This window comes from Gallus gallus, chromosome 1 (assembly GCF_016699485.2).
Source record: "Gallus gallus isolate bGalGal1 chromosome 1, bGalGal1.mat.broiler.GRCg7b, whole genome shotgun sequence".
NCBI classification, from domain to species: domain Eukaryota; kingdom Metazoa; phylum Chordata; class Aves; order Galliformes; family Phasianidae; genus Gallus; species Gallus gallus.
This window is the reverse complement of record NC_052532.1, coordinates 142,539,331-142,557,246: the sequence shown is the minus strand read 5'-3', so window position 1 is coordinate 142,557,246 and position 17,916 is coordinate 142,539,331.

The following is a 17,916-nucleotide window of genomic DNA, read 5'->3' as shown; positions in this document are numbered from 1 at the left end:
GACTTCTTACTTTAAAATGGTAGACTTAGTAATATAATTGACTGAGAGAAGGTTGTAGCATTTCTAAATGAAAATTAGAATTTTGGTAGGACTTGAGTCAGGTGCTTGCAATGCAGACACATTTTCCTCTCTCCTTTGTAGCACCTGGGGGTAATAAAACAATTTTATAGGGCTGAAATTAGTCACTGAAGAACTTTCTATATTACTGCCTGAAAGGAAAAAAAAATAATTAAGGGAAGAATATATCTGGGGACTAGTTTACCTTTGGTATGCCTCAGCTTCTGCTGAGTTTCCCTGCATGGTGACTACATTAAATCTAAGTCTGCAGACCAGCTCCCCTCCCAAAACAGCAAGGAAAAATGAGGGGTTTACAGATCTCTGAGTGCAAGCTGCATCAGCTGTCATAGGAGATACTGACCAAGAGAGGGGTAGACACTGCAAATTTGCCCACCTTTCCTAGAAAACTTCCATTTGAACAATGTAAAAGGTATGTTTATGGAGATGTTTCTCCCTGTCAAGAGTCAGCTAACCAAGATGAAGGCTGCTTTTTGGTCACTCCTAGGAGAGGGTCCACTGAGATTCAAAAAAAATTTCCTTGTTTTTGCAATCTAAGAAGAATTCAGAATAATGAGAAAAGCTATCTACACCTGGCCATTGAAAAAGAGTGTGAGTTGCCTAACATCTTATACAAGGAAGAACAAAAGTTTTTTCAGTGCCTAGGATATGTTTTTAGATTAATCTAAAATAAGCCTATTAAAATTGGTCTTTGTATTTATGATGAACAGTAGTCACTCTAATCTCAGGCAAGAAAGAAATGGACTTCAGAGCTCACGTAATGCTCAGTGAAGCTTCACCTCCAGGGCTTTATTCAGACTGATTGTATTTTGCTTGCTTTTCTGTGTTCTGATATTTTACAAACTGATGGCATGTTCTACGAATTGGCATGTGCACATACAGGTGTTTGTTGAAGGAGAAAATGGTACTTATCTTGGAGTACAGGAGTTCTTAGGTACATCATCTTTATTCACATGGTATGACTAACGTAGCATCAACCTGTGCCTTGGAGTTCTGTGTGACTCTATCTTGAGTCAGTGGGAAATTGAGATGTGGTTATTGTGAGTGTCTCTGAGCCTTCCCTTTTAAATATGAAGATCTGGGATGAACATGTGGGGAAAAGTGCTTCTCCCTTAGGATTTACAAGTATTAGCAGTGGAATGTGCATATGAGTAAAAAATCTTGATAAGTTCCCATTAGTGCAAGGTAAGTAAGTAATGTTTTGGGGGGAAATTATAGAGTTAGCTTAGGTATTATACAATTATAAAATGTTAGGATGCAATATATGTACATTAGTTTATATTGCCATAGACACAAAAGGATCTAAAATGATTCGGTTTTCATTAGTCATTAAGGTGTAATAGATGTTTGGAAAGCTTCGTATTTTTCTTTACTTTAAATTCATGGAACTTAGTTAAAGGTATGGTCACGAACTGACTTCATTTTCCCTGGAGTCTCATATATTTTAATGCATGTAAAGGATCATCACAATGAAAATATGATAAAATACTTGATCTTCAATATTTACCTTTTCCATCTCAAGCCCAATGTACACTTCAATTCTGCACACATGATTTTTCCTACATACTGTCATCACTCTTTCCTATATGCTATTTTTCTCTCACAGAGAAAATATTTTAATTTCCAAATCATTTCATTGTAGAACCATCAAGATTACTGAAGGAATCTCATCAACCTATTTAATTTAATAAAAAAACAGAAGAAAAACAATTACACTTCTGTAGTAAGCCATCATTTTCTCTTCTGAGATGTTATTTAATGGAGAAAATCAGTTTTCTATTTTTATGTGTATTAACCAACTCTGACACGTTCACCTTTGGTACTCAATTTCAGAGTTTTTATATTATTGCTGGAAGGAGAAGTTACAACTGCAAATCCTTCCAAACCTTTTTCTGCTCATTCTGCTCATGAAAGATTTCTGAATTTATATATTTTGTTATCCTTATGGTATGAATAAGTATTATTAGAATGATTTGTTTCTTCATTGTTCCTGTCCCTTGTTCCAAAAGACTCCATTCTGACTACTCTTACTATTTGAGCTTTGTCTGTAATTTAATTTTTCAAGGCTCATTCTTATTGAAATTCTTAATGATAATGTTGTTTATGTTCAACATTCCTGTTGTGGGTGAATATTTTACGCCTGTGATGACTTTTTTTTTTACTGTAAATTTTCAGTCAAAAAACATTTTAGCTTTAATGAGAAGCAGGTGATTTTTTCTCATATTAAAGAAGGAAAAAGTACACATTTGTTTTGTAATCTTCAGTGTTTCAGATGGAATTCTATCCACATCTGTGGATATTGACTTGTACTTTTATAATGTGCCTTATGAGCACATACTCACTATGCAAAGCAGGGGATTATGTAGGAAGATAGGATACAGGTTTTGATTTGCTACACACAGAAGCATAGCTTGTCTAAAACATAGCATGTATCATTTTTTTTCCAAGTAGCCTTTAAATTTTGTGCTGTTTGAGTCTTATATTTGTGTTTACTATTGACTTTAGATTATTTTCCAAGGAAATCTTTGCATATAGTACTTTCTGTCAAATAATCAGCTTGAACATGCGAAAATAGTCTTTGTGGATTAATAAACCTTCCAATTTAATAGTGTTATCAGCATGCTGAGGATGATGAAAGAGAAGACTGAAAGAGTATCTGGAATTTGTTTTATAAATTGCCAAGTATATATAAGATGTAAACATACTGGAATAGAAAAATAAAGAATAATTAATGAAAAGTATTTTCAAGTTCTCACAAGAATGATAGCCTTAATAAATAAATAAATAACAACATAAATGATTACAGATTTGAACTGGATTTCATTCTCAATCATTCAGATTACTCAAGCTTGAGAACTCTAGAAATTTAGTGGCAATCTATCAGAATTAACCGTAGTTACTACAGATTTCTAGGCAAAGGACAGACACAGAAGCTAAGAAAAGTAGTATATCATTATATGCACCGTTTCCTTGATTCATCAGTTTTCCAGTTTATATCTTTATTTACATAATCTGAGGTTGTACCACAATGACATCTGGCTGATTCATTACCACCATGTAAAAAACAAACAAACAACAAAAAAAAGAAAAGGATATAACATTTACATTTTGTATACATTGTTTATGTTATACAGCAATTTAAAATCTGTTATCCAAATTGTGTCAGTTGTCTCAGAGCTTACTGTATGAGCTTTCAGAGAATCTAAATTCAATAAGAAAGAGGGAAAAAAATGCCAGAGGAAAAAAATCAGGTCCTTGCATTTTGATACATCTATCTGAAGTTAGAATATTAAAGACAACCATTTCCATAAGTACTTTAGTACATACAGTCCTGCAAGCAAACTTTTTAAGTGCTAAATCTGTTAATCAGGTGTTAATGTATTGAATCTTCATTTTTATTTTTTTAAATCACTACCATGCTACAGAATGTTGCAGGAAATTAATTTAAATGAATATTAACATTTTCAATTTGTTGCTTCAGGGTCACCATATGAGCACATAAGCTTTTCTTTGATGTCCCCTTATGACATTGCATCTTACTAAACCAAACATCTATGGAGTGGATTGATATGAATTCTGATCTTTAGAATCTGAGCTGTATGTGAATCCTGGCTGCATAAGGAGGGCAAATTAACTGGTGCACTATTCTGTCTAACTATAAGATCTTATTGTGATAATTGTAATGGCATTGTTATGCTATTAATGTTAAGGTGTTGTTACTATCATTTTGCCATTATTGAAACACAGATGTTAAGGTGTTGGTTATTCTACTACAAAAACAATATTTATGTCTTAGCACTTTAATCAAGTGTGAACCAAGGAAAGTGAAGACTTCTGTTACTGTTGGGCACTGTTTGGGGAGAACCACACCTGCCTAGTTTAGACATTCTTTTTTTTAGGGTTTTTATTATACTATCAATTAAATGAAGTGTGTACTTCTGTGCATGGTGGATTTGGTGTTCTATTCACTTCAGAGAGTGAACCTGTCTCCATTTATTTTTCTGCCTAGCATATCCCTCTGGAAACCTTTGTTTGCAGCTTCCCTTTTCCTTTAACTATAGGGGTAGTGTATGAAGTTTGTTCGAAGTGAAGTGGTAGGAGATAATGGGTAGGACACAGACACTTGTGACACGTCAGAGTTTTTGGTAACTTATAGCTACAATTTTGAATATTTAGAACATTTTGATCTGGCAAAATTAAGTTGTGCTTAGGAGTATGTTAGCAGACCTTCTAATATTTTGGGAGATGGAATTTACCTTCTGAAATTTTAGCTTTTTTAATGTTAGTCTTTAAATTTAAACTAGCCCCTTACGCTTCTTCTACAGTCAGCGGAAGACTACTGTTATCACTCATCTTATATACCTATTTTCAAATGGGACTAAAGTTCTCTAGATATGTTCTTTCTTTCTCTCTAATAATAAAATGGTAGCAATAATAATTAAAAACAAGAATATCTTAAGTTTAGACATCTAATGCATAGACCCATATTTTAAGGCAGATGATTAATCTTTAGTGATAGTAAGGCTGCATGATAAGACTAAAATTTTGCGGTTTTATTTTTCACTACTAGAGAGCACTGCAGCTCTTTCACACATATATGGAGAAGATAAACAAAAAAATACTTATGTGAGACAAGAACAGTTAATGCGCAGTAATACCTTTGTGCAAAGAGATATATGAGTGAGGTTAGACTTGTGATTAACTGGTGTATACAGGGAATCTGGAATAAGAGGTTTGATAGTTTGGACTTCTTTTCCTGATAATATCACTTTCATAAAAACCAATGTTCTGATATTTAATGATGTATAAAGATAGTCATCAAAATATGCTGGAACAATACTGGTCATGCTGGAATTTGCAATTGTAGAATCATAGAATGGTTTGGGTTGGGAGGGACCTTTAAGATCATCTAATTCCAACTCCCCTGCAATAGGCAGAGAGGCCATTCACTAGATCAGGTCGCTCAAAGACCCATCCAGCCTGGCCTTGAATGCCTCCAGACAGGGGGCAATAGTTCATAATGTATTGTATTTTCTCATTAATATTTATTATGACATTATTATGTATTCATTATTTACCTTGCTCCTTATTGTTTCTGGTGATTGTTGGTGATTATCATATATTAATACTCACTATTTGGGCCCCTCTCTGTAAGAAAGACGTCGAGGCCCTGGAGCATGTCCAGAGAAGGGCAATAAAGCTGGTGAGCAGTCATGGAGCACTTATGAAGAGCGGCTGAAGGATCTGGGATTGCTCAGTCTGGAGAAGAGGAGGCTCAGGGGAGACCTCATTGCTCTCTATAACTACCTGAAAGGAGGTTGTGGTGAGCTGGGGGTCAGCATCTACTCTCGTGTGACTAGTGATAGGACTAGAGGGAATGGCTTCAAGCTGCACCAGGGAAGATTCAGGTTGGACGTTAGGAAACACTGCTTCTCTGAAAGGGTGGTCAGGCACTGGAATGAGCTGCCCAGAGAGGTGGTGGAGTCAATGACCCTGGAGGTGTTCAAGGAACGTTTGGATGTTGTGTTGAAGGACATGGTTTAGTGAGAACCATTGGTGAAAGGTGAATGGTTGGACTGGATGATCCTGTGGATCTTTTCCAACCTTACCAATTCTATGATTCTATGACTATTTGATTACAATCATCACAGGAATTCTGTTGGATCTGGGAGTTGCATGGCACTAAGTGCATTGTGCAAATGGTGAGAAAGAACATGCAAATGGTACTAATCAGAAGCTTCTTTCTTCATTTCTCGGGAGATTGAGGTGATGATTGATTTAATGGCAGAGGAGGTATTTTAGTTTATTCTCCTTCTCACTGACTTGAGTGATAGTAAACAGTAATTTCAAAATAGTTACAGCACAAATTGTTTTTATTTCTTGTGATCTCTCTTTCTTCATTCAAAATTTGTGTTTGCAGATGATTTGAATAGTAGGGATGAAAAAGACATTCTCTTTCATGAATGTTAACCCTACGGAAATTAATTTCCATCTAAAAGTCTTTACCCCAAGAATATCTGACTTCTGCCTGAATATAATCAAGTATATGCAAACCAGCAGGCAACACATGCAATCTCTGCACAAACTGAGCAGTAATTTATTTTTTGGTCTAGTAAATTTTACAGAATGGATGAAGTAATAAATTCCTGGTCAGCTGCCTTGGCTCTTATTTAAATAATAGCTTTTATTAATGACATATATCTTGGATCTCTGTTGTCTCACATATCCTGGAAATACTAGAAAAGAATTCTTAGCAAGTATAAGGATATTGCTCAAAATAAAGTTCAAAATTTAGTAAATTAACTCAAGGTAAGTGCTGTAAAATCACAATTAAAATTCTGTGCTTTTAACCAAATGGCCAAGACTAAGGTGGGCATAGACTGCCTTTTTTTAATTTGTTCTGATTATCTGTTAATATAGCAAAGTGCAAACTAATTTGTAAGAGTACATTAAAGGTCATTGTATTCTTTTTCTGTGGGAAAACTTCTAAGAAAATATATTTTAGAAGAGTTTAACAAAGAGAATCTGTTTTACAGCTGATGCAAAATTAATGCATTAGTCAGAATGAAAAATAATATTCTGGACAGACTATTTGAAGATACTAATGAAATTTTGAAGTATTTTAGTGAGCGTAGTGAATATATACATTCATTTATCCTTGATTGCTAGTTCATGGTGACAATTCTTTATGAAAACAGTTTTTGTAGAATAAGTTATTACTTTGTATAAACTAATGGTGCAATAAATTTTTTCAGTAACATAACAGGATTGTTTTAGCTATTAAAAAATTTCATCCAGAGTACAGAGTTATTCTTCATTCTCTTCTGATGCTTCTTGCTTAATAGATATTCAGATTTTTTTTTTCCCAATCTCATTAATACTTCCCTAACTTCTCAGGAGAAAAAAAACAAAAACAAAAACAAAAAAACAACCAACTAACCAAAAAAAAAACAAAACATAGTTTTCTGCACATAACAATAGCTATTCTAATTTTGTCAGCAATAGATGCTTTAATAATCAAGACATTTATTTTAGAACTGTCTTCTAAGCCTAGATTTATCTCCCTAGCTTCAGGTCTTTCTCTAGTTGGTTGGTTGGCTGGTTGATTGCAATTTTGGGGTCAGGTTGAGATTCATTTCAAATCTTAGTTTTCTTCCTACAAGTAAACAGGTGCAAAATAAAAATATTGAGGTTTGTACATGCTGATTTTGGGCTTCTTATTCTTTAAACGGGCTTTTAAAAATGTCAGAAAAGTGGGGATGCAATAATAATTGCACAAGGTATCTTCATTTATTTTCTTATTTCCAAAAAGTAACAAATTGTTTCTTCTTATTATTCTACTTGCTCTGCCACTAGTAGAAAAGACCTGAGAAATATTTTACAAGCTAATAATTTCTATTGTTCCAAATTCCTTGCTAAATTTTCCCCTGATATGGCCTTTAATGTAAAATGACTTTCAATGCAGAAAACACAGTCAGTATTGTGGAAATAAATTGGAAGGGATCATCGGACAGTTTATTAGAGCTGTCAGCCCTTCTTATTCTTCAGATGAATGCTATACATGTTGAAGGGCAGCTTACTTCTAATTGATGATCAATAGAAACTTTGCAAAAGTTAAATCTGGATATTAATTTGAAGTATTTCTTTCTTTTAACCTTATTCTCTCATTGATCTTGATGTCTGGAAAGTTTCAGGACATGAGACTTACAGAGACCTAGGTCTGCTGTGATACTTTAGTAATATGAATTACATTTTTCCTTCTCAGGTTGTCAGCATTCTCCATTTAAAAACTACAGGCTGGAAAAAAAAAAAAGAAAAAAAGAAAAAAGAAAAAGCCCCACAGACTAAAAACTGATGCTGGCTCTAGAAAATTCTTTCATCCACATGGTTAACATTTTGGGCTTTGTTCCATTTATATCATTGTGTATGAGAAAGATAAGAACTCTCATCCCATGTAGTTTTCCTGGATGTTTTTTTTTTTTTTTTTTTCCAGAGGAAACAGCTGCCATTGTCACAGTTATAAGTTCTGTGCTTGACAGCGCCTTATGTCAGACCCTGGAATAGAATTTTTTGAGTTTTGTTATTTTTCCTTCCTAGCAAAATGTTGCTCTGGCTTTAGGATACAGAGTATAGCAACATCATTTGGCTGACAAATGCAATCCCTATGAGAAATTATGGCAATATACCAACCTTGCATCATTTCAGATTTTACTTTAGACCTTAATTTAAAATTTGTTATGTCCGCTCATGTGAATCATCCACTTTTTGCATCTTAGAGACATCAATTGGTTATATGTTTTCCCAGTTTTCCTATACAAACAGATGTAGTGCAACACATTATGTACTAAGATATGGATAAATGGGCTGCAAAGTCAGTGTAATTTTAGAGGAATTATCTTTTCCTCCTTAAATTGTTCATGCTAAAAGAAACAAAATACTTTGAACGTTCTCCATGTAGTCTCCTATGAAGAGCTATCTCACAATATCTCTTCAGATATTACTCAGTATGAATTATAATATGAAAATAGATGTCTCACTTGATTAAGTAAAATATCTACTACTGCCTAAAAAGATTTATTTAAACTAAATTACCAAACACTGAGATTATAAAGCAATTTCAATTATTACAATACACATGAGATGGAAACATGGTGGGATCACTCCCATGACTGGAGTGCTGCCACGGATGGCTATAAACTCTTCAGAAGGGATAGGCAAGGAAGGAGGAATATTGCTGAGCTTGGGGCTGGGAATGATAAGATGGAGTCTTTATGGGTATGGATCAGGGGGAGGGTCAACAAGTCAGACATCCTGGTGGGGATCTGTTATAGACTGACTAACCAGGATGAAGAGACAGATGAGGCATTCTACGAGCAGCTGGCAGAAGTTGTGCAGTTGCCAGCCCTTGTTTTCATGGGGGACTTCAACTTCCCTGATATATAATGAAAATATGATACAACACAGAAGAAGCAATCTAGGAGGTTTCTAGAGTGTAGAAAAGATAACTGTCCAGCTTGACCTGCTGTTCACAAATGGAGAAAGACTGGTGGGAGATGGGGAGGTCAGAATCAGGAGCTGTCTTGGACAGAGCGACCATTAAATGGCAGAGTTCTCTATTCATGGTGAAGTCAGGAGTGGAGTCAGCAAAACTGATACCTTGGACTTCCAGAAGGTGGGTTTTGAACTGCTGAGGACGCTGATAGGAAGACTCCCTTGGGGTTCAGTCCTGAAGGGTAAATGGGTCGAGGAAGGCTGGCCACTCCTCAAGAAGGAAGTCTTAAAGGTGCAGGAGCAGGCTATTCTTCTGTGCTGTAAGATGAGCCAGCAGGGAGGAAGACTGGTGTGGATAAACAAGGAGCTTTTTCCGACCCCAGTGCCAAGAAAAGTTATGGAGCAGATCATCTTGAGGAAGATCACATGGCATGTGTTGGGCAACCAGAGGATCAGGCCTAGCCACGTGGATTTATGAAGGGCAGGTCCTACTTGACCAACCTGATTTCCTTCTATGATCAAGGAACCTGCCTGGGGGATGAGGGAAAGGCTGTTGTCATAGTCTACCTAAACTTTAGTAAAACCCTCTCGCACAGTACCCTCTCACTCAGCCAGTGGCTTGAACAGGTACACTCTTTGCTGAGTAAAGTACTGGCTGGATGGCCAGACACAGAGAGTGGTGGTGAATGGAATTTAATCTAGCTGGTGATGTGAGTGGTGCTCCCAAGAGGTTGGTATTGGGGCCTGTCCTGTTCAATATCTTTACTGGTGGCCTGGATGAGGGGATTGAGTACACCATCAGTAAGTTTTCATATGACACAAATTTGGAAGGAAATGTTGATCTGCTTGGGGGTAGAAAGGCTCTACAGAAGTATCTGGATAGGTGGGCTGAGGCCAATGGGATGAAGTTCAACAAGACCATGTGCCAGATCCTGCATTTTGGCCACAACAACCCCAGGAAATGCTACAAGCTGTGGCAAAGTGGCTGGAGGACATTGTGCAGAAGAAATGGACCTGGGGGTGTTGGTTGATGCTTGGCTGAACATGAACCAGCAGTATGCCCAGGTGGTCAAGTAGCTCAGTGGCCTCCTGGCTTGTATCATAAATAGTGTTGCCAGCAGGAGCAAGGAAGTAATTATCCCCCTGTACTCAGCCCTAGTGAGGCTGCACCTTGAGTACTGAGATCGGTTTTGGGCCCCTCACTACAGGAAAGATACTGAGACTGTGGAGTGTGTTCAGAGAAGGGAAATGAAACTGGTGAGGGATCTGGAGTACAAGTGTTATAGGACAATTACCAGTCCCATGTAACTAGCACTAGGACTGGAGGGAATGGCCTCAAGTTGCACCAGGGGAGATTCAGGTTGGACATGAGGAAATAGTTCTCTGAAAGAGTGATCAGACACTGGAACAAGCTGCCCAGGGAGGTGGTGGAGTCACTGACCCTGGAAGTGTTTAAGAAATGTTCAGATGATGTACCATGCTGAGGGGCATGGTTTAGTGGGAAAATATTAGTGATAGGTGAATGTTTGGACTGGATGATCTTGGAGGTCTTTTCCAACCTTGGTGATTCTATGATTCTATTATTCTTTGAAATTCAGGCAAAAAATGACAGATTACAATTTTGAAAAACTCATTATGATAGCCAGATAGGTTAGTGTGCACACTGTATCTATATTCTTTGTGAATATTCTATGATAAATTCTGTGGTTGTTGTGTTTTCTTTTCTTTCTTTTCTTTTCTTTTCTTTTCTTTTCTTTTTTTCTTTCTTTTTTTTTTTTTTTTTTTTTTTTTTAATTTTCTGTACCTGAGAGAATTAGGGATGGGAGAACAAGCTACACATGACAGATGTTAGTCGCATTACTTAATGCATGACTCAAATGAAAATGCGTATTACAATGATGTGCATGATGTTTGATGGAGGAACAATACAGAGCATAAAAGCATTGGAGAATAATTAACTGTTAAAAGAGGGTTCATTCATTCATTTTCTCTGGATGCAAAATTGTTGAGCTTTTTTTTTTTTTTAAAAAAAAAAATGATCTTGACAGAGTTTACTTCTGTCTTTTTGCCAATTGGCTATTTCTGGAAAAGGAACCGAGAGTTTCTTTCTGTATATTTCAGAAAGAAGGAAGAGATTTTTTTTTTAATTAGACAAGTAGAAAATGCCTAAAATGATCAAAAATGAAATTGTCTGCAGTTTATCTTCCCTTGCAGGTTTATGTGATAGAGAGAAGCTGGGGTATTGGAGATCTCCCATTAGCACTACCAAATTCAGTGCACATTTTCAAGTGCTTGCAGCCCATCTGACTTCACTGTTGCTGCTAGTGGGTAAGGTCTAATGTAAAGGCAGATCTTTAAAAAAACAAAATATTTTCAAGAGGGTCACAGTTAGCACAGTTGTCTGAAATACAACAGAGGTGAATTGGAAATGTCTAACCTTACTTAATTGCCATAGGCATATTATTCACGTACTTGTAATATTCAATAACTTCTGAATGAGAATGGGGTGAATGAGAGAAAGTGGGGGATTCATTGCCAGGAAAGCCAGAATACAGCACTTAAAAACTCAAAGGCAGGAAAATATGACTTGGAAAAATAAGAGGTTGGGGCTGCCTCAAGGGTTGTCTTCCTTCTGAGGAATCAGGATTGAAGCAAGGGCAATACCACCTGAGAGGAGAGCAATCTACTGCTGCTGGTACTGGTATCCAAACACCGTAGAACACCTGTTGATAATTTGTGATACAGCCAGAAAAATGACCTTATAAAAAGGTATTAAAAAACATGATGCAGTACAGCTTATAAGTTGAGTATCAGGTCATCCTAAATGCCATGGGCAGTGGAAATCAAAAAGACATCTTCAGTTCTTCTAAGAAATGACTTAACAGGGAGAGTTTCTCTATTGACTAGAGATGGAACCTAGGAGCCTATGTTAGATACCTCAGATGAGGTCTGATATTTAATGTTGGCCTGTATCTCAGAGATTGGCTTGGTAAGGAGAGGGAAAGCGGACCTAACAGAGGACAAGCAACTAGCTCTGAAGCAGGCGGGAGGGGAGAGAGATGTGGGAGACTAATAGCAGTCATTTATAGTGAGGTAGAAATGAGTTAAAAGAAAATTATAGCCTCTGTTATCTGTGGAAAGGACTAATAATTACTAGGTTAGTTTAATTCATAGATTTGTGACTGTATTAGGCTATATCTCCACATCTTCTTGCTTCTCATGCGTATCAGAGACAAAAGATTGTAATATTTCTCTAGTTTGATCTCTGATACAATATAGAACAAAGAACTTTGCCCAGATTCTTGCATTGCACCTATAATTTTGGATTGAACTATGACATATCTTGGTTATAGATAGAATAGCTGCTTAATGGTCCATCAGAAAGTAATGAAAAATCACAACTTATGGCCTCCACTCATCTAGGTAAGAGAAAGACTTTTCTAGTGCCAAGAATGCTCTGATTTTTAGTTCTCAAAATACTTCAGTAAAAATTTTAACATAACACTTATAGTAAAAACTCTCTCAAAATTGCATTTCAGAAACACAGAAAATTCTGAAAACAGACTAAGTAATCTTGTATTGCTATGTTCAGTGTGTATGTTGCTGTATTTTTCACAAGAAACTGGGCTCAAATACATTTTTTGTTGAGTCAGTCTAGTGCACAAGGTTATGAGTAAACATGTACATTATGTTATTATAATTTTTTTGTTACCTGCATATGATGCTTTTACAATATAGCCGAACTGTGCCAAACATTCAGTCCTTTTCAACTCAGGCCATTCTATGATTCTATGATCAGCGCTTCACAGCCTTTGTATCCTAAATGCAAAACAGTCTCAATACATGAGCACAAATCAACCACTGACAAGAGTATAATATATAACACACTTGCAAATTGCCTTATAAATACAAAAAGTCAAGTGCAAAGTGGAGAATAATTTTTGCCTTTAAACTACTCCTCTCTAACTTGTGAATATAATCTCACAGGTTTCTTCATAAGCAGATTTGTTCTATTATTTTCCATTAGTTATTCAAAGAACTTCATCTGTCTGCCCTGTAATGAAGGACCTTTTTTTATCTTCATAGAACCAGAATAATGAGACCATAAAAGTGATGGAATCTTCACTTCTTTCTTCCTGTTTGAGAGTTTCACTTCATTTCATCCTCTCTCCGTTAAACAAAAGAAGGCAGCATTTCTATCCTGAGATTTTTTTCCTTGCATATGAATACACACATACGTAAATCATGGAAAAAAAATATATAATTATAAATAGGTATAGAAATCAATACTGTTAATTTACCACTCAATTTTAAGACTCTTTTTCTTTCCTCTCCACTCATTATTTCCAGTTGCTCAGTGTACAGAGACCCAGTTAAAATGAAGACATGGTAAAGCTGGATAGTTTACTTAAATTCTGTGGATAATATATACTATATTCTTCTGACTTCTTGTCCTTACTAGGGTTCTTTTACTCAAGTGCCATAATGTATCAAGTAAATCATTGCTTGACATTGCTGGGTGATTTGAAAAATGAAATTTACATGTGAACTGTGGAACCTGAGAGGGTTGGGCTCATTGTTAAATGAGGAAAAAGTACTCCAATTTTTTTTCCCAGTTGTTTAGTTTGGAAGCAATCTAGGGCACTAATACAACCTCCCCAACATAATGTAATTAGCTAAATCAAAGACTTTTGCAGGCTTTAAAATAACTGAGGCCAATCAGAAAGCAGTTATCCACTGATATTTAGTATTTATGCAGAACCTGATTCTGACAGTAGTTGGTTGTTCTTTTTTTTTTTTTTTTCAGTAAGTTCTATTTTATTTATGAGACATGCATCTCAAAAATATCATTAGCAGCTTCTGTAACAGTTTTCCAGAAGCACTTTTATCTTGAGTTCAATAACAAATTAACTATTGTCTTCAGTCTATCTTGGCCTACAGTTAAATTTCTTGTACTGTGTACAAACTGAAACTAAAAACATAAAAACAATAAATAAATACATAAATTTGGATGCATTGATCTAAGGCTTAAAAAATTGTCAAATTGTCAGCTCTATAAGCTATTTTTTTTTTTCTACAAAGCATATTTTAAATCTACTCATGTTTAATATTCTAATGGGTAATACTCATCAATACCCATTATCTTAGAAACAATGTTTGCAATAATGGAAGGAATAATGGGAAGTCAGTAGCATGTTAAGAACCATGGTTTTCTCTTCATGGAAATTCCTGTGCCTGCAACCAGTGCTTACATTCAAATTGCTGCCTAAGTAGTTAATGCCGTCTACACATCTAGTTTCCACCATGGCAACGTCTAAGCAGCCTGTTTGCTCCATGGCAACTGCTTTCAGGTTTTGCAATAGATTTCAGCAGGAGCAATCCTTAATGGACCTAATGTCCTAACTGAGAAAAGATAATAAATGTTAAGACTGCAAGGTGAGATAGTGAGACTGGTTATGTATTATTTTCACTTGCCTACCCTTTCCCTGATTCACACTGTTGTCTTCTCTATTTTATAGATATCTCAGAACCAGGAAAAAAAAAAAATATATATATATATATGTGGCTTGGAAAAAGGACCTAGTGCTAATACTGTTTCAGCTGTATTTCTAAGCTAGATTAATCAACAGTACTGATTATTGCCATTAAAAATTCAGCAACTTAGTTTTCCACTTTTAGTTCTTTAAATATACTGTAAAGAGACAGCCTGCTTAGAATAAATTCTATATTAAAATTAAGTAACATATCTGAGTCTATATCAGCAATGTTCATAACCAGTGATATTACTCTTCTCAGTTTCTGCTCATTTTTGTAGGCCACCGGATCAACAAAATGCAAAAAGAAAAATTATGTAGAGAATTTATCCTGTCCCAGCTCCCCTTGCCTTTTAGTTGAACACTTGAATAATTAAAACACAATACTTTGTAGGAAAAACAGTGCATGTTTTTATACAGCATGGAAGAATTTATGGCTTTACATCTGTCATGGTTTTATGATTTTTGGTTACTGGTATTTCACATCATAACATCCTGTAGTGCACTGGGAATTAAAGCATTAATGCTCCAGTTCTGGGCACCTGTCCGGAAGAAAAGAACTACATTTCCCAGGGGGCTTTACAGTCAGACAGGAGATATAACCTCTGGCAAAGTCACCTGATGTCCCGCTTCTCCCCTTGGCTCTCGTCTGTACTGCACGCGTCATCTCAGCACTACTGTAAGGCCTACAGCTTTCAGATATTCTTTATCTCATTATATTTATTAGCTTCAATTCTAATTATATTGTATTATAGTGTGCTATCTTACATTCTGATACTGTATTTAGTAAATTAGTTTGTTTCTCCTCAGATTGTTGCCGCTGTTTTTAATTATTCTGGGGTCCCCTGTTTCCCTTTACTGGAGGCACGGATTTTGTGAAATCCCTCTGCCCTGCTGGTCATGGAACTGAGCCGAACCAGCTTGTAAACCGTTGACAACATCCATCATAAACACATGTCCAAATATGATATTCCACTGTAGCAGCTGTGGTAGCAGCTGATCAAAAATGTGGCTAAACTGTGATCATACCTTTAAAAGTGTTTCAAATAGGGGCCCAAAAGTTCTTGTTTTTCATCTGCAGTGAAATAGAATGAAAGAACATTTGTATAAATATGCTGGCTTACAAGTTCTTCTATATGATTGCAATTTTAGAAGAGAGATTATTTTAGAAGAGATTCTCATTTTAAAATTGCCTACTCCTTGAACATGGGAGCCAAAGAAGGACAGGCTTTACAGAGCAAAGGAACTGACTTGTTACAGCCTGTTTGTGCTACTGCTCCTACTGTTACCATGTCAGTCCAAAAAAACACTTCATCAAGCCCTACTTATGCTGATGCCAACACAGATTTCTGAGGGAGGTGTTAAAGACTAAGTTCCTAGCACTTGTTCATATTTATGAAGAGCATTTTTTGAATTAGCTTTCCTGGGCTTTTGAAACTCTCACTAGCCATAAAAAACTCCATCATGTAAGATAGGAAATTTTGCAAGTAGTTCCTCCTCCACCATAACAGCTGCTTACTAATGGATGATTGGTGTACACTAGAGTTAACATGAGATACAGAAAGTTATTAAGCATCATGTCCATGTAATAGCAAATTCTGATTCCAATAAGATGTTTAATCGAACTTAGTATATATTGGTAAAAAAATAACACTGAATGTAGCAGCAATTCTTTACAAATCATGTGGAACAGATTCTTAAATTTATCTGGCAGAATTAACCAGCAATAATATGGTTCACTTCTATAAGAATAGATTCAACATTTATCAAAGGACAAGACTGCAATAAATATCATTTTAGGATCATAAAATTGCTTGGATTTGAAGAGACCTCGAAGATCCTCTGGTTCCAACCTCCTGCTATGGGTAGGGTTGCCAGCCACCAGATCAGACTGCCCAGGAACCCACCAAGCCTGGCATTGAATGCCTCCAGGGATGGAGCATCCACAACTTCTCTGGGAAACCTGTGCCAGTGCCTCACCACCTTCTGAGTGAAGAATTTCTTTCATTTCAAAGTAGGAATGAATCTCAGATTCTAAAGTTAAATTTATTTTTGCAGTCTGAAACACAAAAATCAATAAAAATCAGATCCTATTAAACATTAATTTACAGGGGTCAAAAAAGTTATCTTTTGAGTATGATATGATTATTTGGCATTTTTTGACAGAAACATCCACACATTTGTTGGGTCCAGGTTGTCTCAGTCAGGTATTTCACTAGATTGTGAATTTTAGAGTAGTGCCTGGAAACAATGCTGAACAACTTTCTCCAAAGTAAATCAAAAGATTAGCAATGTATTTAATATAATTATTAGTTCTTTATGGGCTTTTGGACATTTTTTCTTTTTTATTTTCTTAGATGGTGAATTGTGCTAAGTATTTCTAGATACAATTCAGTACTTAAACTAGAAAGTTCTTTCTGTTAAGATCTGTCTGGTCTTTCTCTCCAAAACAGGAGAGAATACCCTCTTGGATCTTGACAGTTTTTAAGTGTTTCAAAGAAATGTGTCCCCACTTACTTGTGATCTCAGCAACCTCAAAGAATTTTTTAAAAATACATAATTTTCTCTTGTAGATTTCTGTTTAGAATGCTCAAATGCAGAACAATTTACATGAATTAGTCTTAGATTTTTCACTTAAGAGTCTAAAATCTATACATCATTGAAATCATTCACCTATTCAAAATTTCTGTCTCTTCTTCTGTTACGGCAACTACCACAACCATTTCAGAACCATAAAGTCAGCTACTTTCTCATCACCTGGAAATTGAATTGATTGCGGCTAGTTTGATAAGTGATGGAAGGAAAGAAAATCTACCTTTTATGTAATAAATCTATCCTTGTCATCACTCAGTAAGAAAACTTGATTTTTACGAGGAAAGTTTGATACAGTGATCCTTAGTACTTGATAGAAAAGAGCCAGCTATTTTCCTAGAAAAAGATCTCTACTAGTAAGTTAATAATAATGTATGTGTCTGTGCCAACTAAATAGCATATTACTATTATTGTGGGTCTATCATTTCATTGTCATCTGAACATCAGCTTGTAAATGTAAAAAGCGGTAACACAATGACTTTATTCTGGAGATAATTATGCTGGATTACTCTCAAGGAAAGTATAACATTATCAGTGGGAAATACTTCTAATCTGTAATAAATATTTCTTTGAATGACATCTTACTGAGACAATGCCTGCCAATCATAACATATTTCAATGAATTCTATAGCATATAAAACAAAATTTAAGCAGTCATAGAACTTAATGGTAGATTTGCACAAACCTGCTCCCAGTTTAATGGGAGGTTTAATTTACCTGCTTC